General features: G+C 48.7%; 1 non-coding gene across 1 annotated transcript; it reads left to right on the top strand.

Moving 5' to 3' along the window:
* Positions 1–3,639: 3,639 nt before the first annotated feature.
* TRNAA-UGC (transfer RNA alanine (anticodon UGC)) lies at positions 3,640–3,712 on the top strand. The gene has a single exon. It is a non-coding gene; the product is annotated as a tRNA-Ala (tRNA).
* The last annotated feature ends 2,443 nt before the right edge of the window (positions 3,713–6,155 follow it).

Below are 6,155 nucleotides of genomic sequence, written 5' to 3'. Positions count from 1 at the left end.
TCCATCCAGCTCCCCTTTGCCCAGGCGGGGCTGTGGCCACACGGTCCCAGGGGCCCTGCCAACACCGTGGACTGGTGTGGAGTGCATCCCCTGCAGATGCCTGGTCTGTTGGGGGGAGGTGGCTCCCCTGACGAAAAAGATCCATCCCCTCCTGAGTTACAAAGCCCATCCTGGGGCCCTTTGCCTCGATTGGCCACACATAGCAAGTTCTGGTCCCTCCAGCCAAGACAGCCCCTCAGAGAGATAAGATGACCAGCTCTTGGGGCTGGACGAGCCTCCTGTGAATAGCCAGAGCTGAAATTGTCTGGAGGGAGCGAGTCTTAGGAGAGAAGGGAGGTGCCGCCCCACTCCCCTCCCTCCCCAGCCACTCCCTCCGAAGGGAAGACGGTTGAGGTGGGAACTGCTTCTTTATCTGAATCCTCCCTGCTAGAGCACCATTTACGTTTGAAAGAGATGACTTGAAACTACCATTTTCCGAGGACTGACACTTGTGGCAGGCCCTCTCCTAAGGCTTTACATGCCCGGTGTATTTAATCCTCACAATCTCCCTCGAGGCAGGTACACGACCTGTTGGCTGAAAAAAAAAAAAGTGCAACCTCAAAGTTGAGAATTACGTTTTATTTGTTAGACATACTGAAGTCTTAAGACCAGGAGGCAGTCTCTCAGATCCCTCTAAGAGACCCTTCTGAAGAGTTAAGGGAAGAACCAGGATAAATAGAAGTTTTTGCAAAAACAAAAACAAAAACGAAAAACAAAACCCAAGGAGTCAAACATCAAAAGATTACTGTGAATTAAAGAAAAAGCAGACATCCCAAATTAAGGAATTTAGTGCTTTCCTGTGTACGGGAAGATGCAGGAGTCTGGGCTCATTGAATCATTCCTTTGATGTGTGTGTTAGCTCTCTAGGGCCAGTATCATGTTTTCTCCATCCTGAATCCCCACAGGGTGGACAGTTGGCGGCGGATGCAATGTCCTTTGTTTGCTGAAGTGGCAGGTGACGTTCTTTGTCCACTGGATGCACACGGTGCACAAGTGCAGAGGGAGGTGCTGGGACGGTAGAATTTCTCTGAACAATACAGGGAGGAGTTTGATGCTGGGAACAGAGGTATCTAGGCGTGAGTAGATTAACTGACTACAAGTGCTCGAGTTTATTTCTGGACTTTCTATCCTGTTCCATTGATCTATGTGTCTGTTTTTGTGCCAGCATCATTACTGTTTTGATTACTCCAGCTTTGTAGTATAGTCTGAAGTCAGGGAGTGTGATTCCCCCAGCTCCATTTCTTCTTTCTCAAGACTGATATGATTATTTGGGGTCTTTCGTGTTTCCATACAAATTTTAGTTTTTTTGCTCCAGTTCTGTGAAAAATGCCATTGGTATTTTGATGGGAATTGCACTGAATCTGTAGATTGCCTTTGGTAGTATGGTCATTTTAGCAATATTGAGTTTTCCAACCCAAGAACATGGTATGTCTTTCCATCTGTTTGTGTCTTCTTCCATTTCTTTCATCAGTGCCTTATAGTTTTTGGAGTACAGGTCTTTTGCCTCCTTAGGTAGGTTTATTCCTAGGTATTTTCTTCTTTTTGACCCAGTGGTAGATGGAACTGTTTCCTTAATTTCACTTTCTGATATTTCATTGTTACTGTATAGAAATGAAACAGATTTCTGTGTATTAATTTTGTATCCTGCACCTTTACTGAATTCGTTGATAAGCTTTGGCAGTTTTCTGGTGGCATCTTTAGGATTTTCTCTATATAGGATCATGTTGTTTGCAAACAGTGACAGTTTCACTTTTTCCTTTCCAATTTAGATTCATTTTGTTTCTTTTTCTTCTCTGATTGCTATGGCGAGGACTTCCAGAACCATGTTGAATAAAAATGGTGAGAGTGGGCATCCTTGTCTTGTTTCTGATCTTAGAGAAAATGATCAGAAAACAACAGTTTCAACTAATTGCACTGAGGGGGTGGGGGGGTCAGGGCTGGTGATTAAGACAGAAGGTCTACCCCTCACCACTAGGATGGGCTACCGTTATGCATTAGTGGGTGCTGGGATGCTTGAGGATGTGCTGTCACTGACCAGAATGCCAGAGTCCCAGGTGGGGTGGGTTACTTAGATGTTGAGACTCTCCACCCCTCCTGTGAGAACTGTTGCCCGTGGCACAGTGCAAGGGTTCTGGTCCTGGCCCAGCCCCCTGCTCCCAACCTGCAGATTGGCAGGGCAGCCCCCATCTGTGGAGCTGTCTGATGAGGTTACGGGATGCTTAAGTGAAATAAAAGAAATGATCTACCTGATTAGTGTCACGTCTTCAGCAGATGCTGTAATTGTCAAAGCAGTTATTATTATTGTATTACTATAACTTCTCTTCCATTCCCCTTTAATTTTATAACCCTGGACCAAACTGCTTAACTTCTCTGCTTCGGTTTTTCCCCATCAGATAGGAAGGTTAATTCCTACATCTCAGGCTTGTGGGAGTATTATGTAAATTGGGACAAGGATGTCAAGAAGCTACACTCAGCGTCCGGTGCAAAGATGGTGCTTAAGAACAGCGAGTCCCTTTTGCTCTTTCCTTGAAGATTATGATGTGTTTACTCCCTCCATGCATGAGCTTCACATCTGCTCACAGCTTCCTTCCCTTCCGTGACTCAGGAAGGAGAGGGTCTGAAGCCAGTCAATGCGTTGTAGAAGGTTCTAACTGCACTGAGGCTGCGAGGTCTGCCCTGGAAAACTTGCCTCCTCTTCCTTGTGGGAGGCGAGGCTCACCCTCTCCGAGGACCCCGCTGGAGGCTGAGTCTTAGCAGAATGGTCTTCCTCGACCTCTTCTCTCCTTCCTCCTCCTGAAGCAGAACAGCTCTTGCTAAAGGATTTTGCTCTCCCGCTTGGTATTTCCTGCCCTCCTCGGTTATCTTCAAGTCAAGCATTTTTTCGACCGTGAGCACGTATGCAGATCATTCTAAACAGAAGCCTGTCGTGTGCTTTATATTCATGGAAACTTCAGAGCAAACGTTTAAAAGCCAAGCCATCTTGGAGTAATTTGCATTTTAATTAATACTTCAAATAAATTGCCCTTTAAAATTTTTTTCTGTTTTTGGCTTTTGGAATCTTTAAGAGCAAAGAATGAGTGTGAATGTTCCCACTCCAGCAGGGCTGCCTTTGGCCCCTGCTTTGGCTGCTGGGGCCATTCTAGTGCTGGGGGAGAGCCCTGAGATTTAACTGCCTGCCAATTGTTCTTTTGTGAGGTGGCTGAAAAGTCTTACTTTATTCTTTTCTTCGAAGAATAATGTATTAGGGTCGCTATCTAACTGAAGGTGGTGAAGGGATGGAGGTCCTGCACGGAAGAAACAGTTGTCCAAATTCCTCAAACCGTTGTTTGAAGGTGGCCAAATGAACCTCCACACTGTTTTCCATAGAGGCTGCACCAAATTACATCAGGGATGAATCCAAACGTGATTTCTGTGCAGGCACACAAAGATTTCCTGAGACAGATACGCGGAAGGGGAGTTGCCGGGTGGAAGGGTAGACCTATTTCCGATTTGGCTGGAGATAAACTGCTCTCCAAAAAGGCTGTACCTGTTTACACATTTGCCAAAAACCGTGAATGACAGTGCCAATTTACCTGAATTAAAAAAATATTACCCTCGGGAGGAGGATATAGCTCAGTGGTAGAGCGCATGCTTTGCATGCTCGAGGTCCTGGGTTCAATCCCCAGTGCCTCCACTAAATAAATAAACCTAATTACCCTCAAAACAAAAAATAAGCCCCCCCAAAATAAATAAAGTTTACCTTAAAATATTACTATCCTCCATGTCTGGATCTTTTGAAAATCCTTTCCAACTACACCTAGTCCAGCCCGTCCTGCGTGAAGACGTTGCTCAGCGCCAGCTGCTCAGAGGAGGGAAGGCGGAGACGGGATGGGGAGTCAGGGTGAATCAGAGCCGGGTGCTAACGAGACAAGCCTCAGGGAGTCCAGACCCGGGAGGTGCGCGCGGAAGCTTGGAGAGAGGAAGGGCGTGGTCCCGGCGCGAGGAATCAGCAAGGTTAGGAGAAAAGAGGACAGGCGTGCGGGTGAAGAGGAGCTGGCTTCCGTCCTCTCGGCGGCCGGGCTGCCGCGCACCCGCCCGGAGACGCACGGGAGGCCGCGGTTCCCGCCCCAGATGCTCGCTTTCGGGGGCGCGGCGCGCAGAGAGCTGGGGGCGGGGCAGGATGTGCGCCGCCGGGTGCGGACGTTGGGGATGGTGGCGGTGGGGCGCAGAGAGGCAGCGCCGCAGCAGCTGTATTTCTGTGCCATGGAGGAAAGTCGCTCTCGGCGAGGGGGCCACCAGGAAGGTAGTGCTCCCACCAAACGAGCCGGACATCCCCTCCTCCTTGTCCCTGGGCGGGCGAAGCGCAGCGCAAAGGGGAGGGAGCGGGGAGATGTCCCTGGGGCGGGGGCTCGGACGCTTGGGCTGGAGCGGACGCTTGGACTGGAGCAGAGGCTCTGAGCGCGCAAGAGATGGGAGGCTGCTCCTTGGGGGCAGATATTTGCGCAGACGTGTTACAAAGCCCCGGAGGGGACGGATTCCTGACAACAGTACCAGTTATTGACCGCCTATTATGCACTGCCAATGCTCTGAGCGTTTTGCAAGTTCACTCATCCAGCCAGCCCCACAGCAATTTTATTATTATTATTATTGTTCCTTTTGAGGGAAATGAGAGAGCGGTTAAGTCATTCCATAATTAAGAGGCAGAGTCAGGAGCTGAGCTCCAGGCACACTGACTCCTGAGTTACGGTTCAAAGTAAACCACTTTGTGATATTGGTAATGGCCAGCTGTATGTCTCTGGGCATGTTTCTTGACCTCTCTGTGCCTCCATTTCTTCATTACAAATTAGGTGCAGCGCCAGGACCTCACGGGGACCTTAAATCTCAATTATTATAGTTTCTCCTCCTATGCCATCTCCTTAAGTTGAGAATTACAGATGGATGAGGAGACTGAGGATTGTTCCTTTGCGGTGAGGGGCTCTGACAGAGCAGACTGGCACTGGAGGAGAGCTGGTCGGGAGAGGGACTCTAGCAGAACCTGGAGAAGACTTCGGTCTGGCTGAGGACAGAGCGCAGGCTCTGAGCAGCTCGGGTTAAGGGGCTTCTCTGTTTTCTGAAGAGGAAGAACTGGTAGCCATCCAGGAGCCCCTGAGAGGACCGTTCACAGGATGCTCCGATATTATGGTCAACTTAACCTTCCAGGTGCTCCTCAGCACAGACTCGGTGTTCAGCCATTTCCACAGCCCACATGTCCCCATAAAGTTGTGGAATAACCACTACCTCTCTGTAAACTCTGGGGAGTTGTTGCCACTGCTTCTGTGGGTCTGGGGTGGCGGGGAGTGAGGGTGCATCTCTGCACACACACTCTGCATGCACACTTTGCACACACACTCTGCACACTCACTGCATCACGGGTCATCTGGGCTCGGGTCCTCACACCTGCCTCGAGAGGCTGGTGGACAGGACGTCGCCTCATTAAGGCAGATAGTCCTCTGTGTGCAGAAGGCATCTGTGATACACACGTCGTTAGGTGTCTGTCAGTTACACTTCCTCGCGGAAACAGACATGTCACCAGGCCCAATCTCATGCTGGCTTAGTTCCCAGTCTTGAGAAGACGTTCAATTCGAATGTTCAGACATGAATATTTGCCATTTATTATTCTTCATCAGTTGAATTGTCCTTGCAAGTGGGACAATTAGTCCCAGTCTCCCGAAAGTCCTTTAAAAGAGGCCGTCAGGTTTTGCACCCTCATTCTGTAGAATTCTCCAGGGGTGAGTCTGTGGGCTGGAGGAAGGGGTTTGGTTATGGCCTGTCATGGTCAAGTCAGCTGAGGAGTGGGGACGGAGTTTTGACAACTCAAGCACTGATAACATTTAAAATCAAGGCAGGAGAACGGCTTTTATTAATTACCCATGTCTCCTCCTGCCCGTCTGTCCTCCGCCCCCCCACCAGCTGTGAAGCATTTGAGAAAATGGCAAATGAACATGATTATAAGCAATTAGGAGTTTTTCTTTTTTAAGAGACAGATGGAATCAAGGTTTCTATTTTCAGAGGTTTTCAAATTTAGGTTATGTCTACATAATGCCACATTATTACCCAGGAACCATATGTTTTCTTTCAGTGCCATTGAAATTTCCTTC

This window comes from Camelus dromedarius, chromosome 4 (genome assembly GCF_036321535.1).
Source record: "Camelus dromedarius isolate mCamDro1 chromosome 4, mCamDro1.pat, whole genome shotgun sequence".
NCBI lineage: Eukaryota > Metazoa > Chordata > Mammalia > Artiodactyla > Camelidae > Camelus > Camelus dromedarius.
Note: the sequence above shows the minus strand (reverse complement) of the source record. Positions and strands in the feature narration are given on the sequence as shown.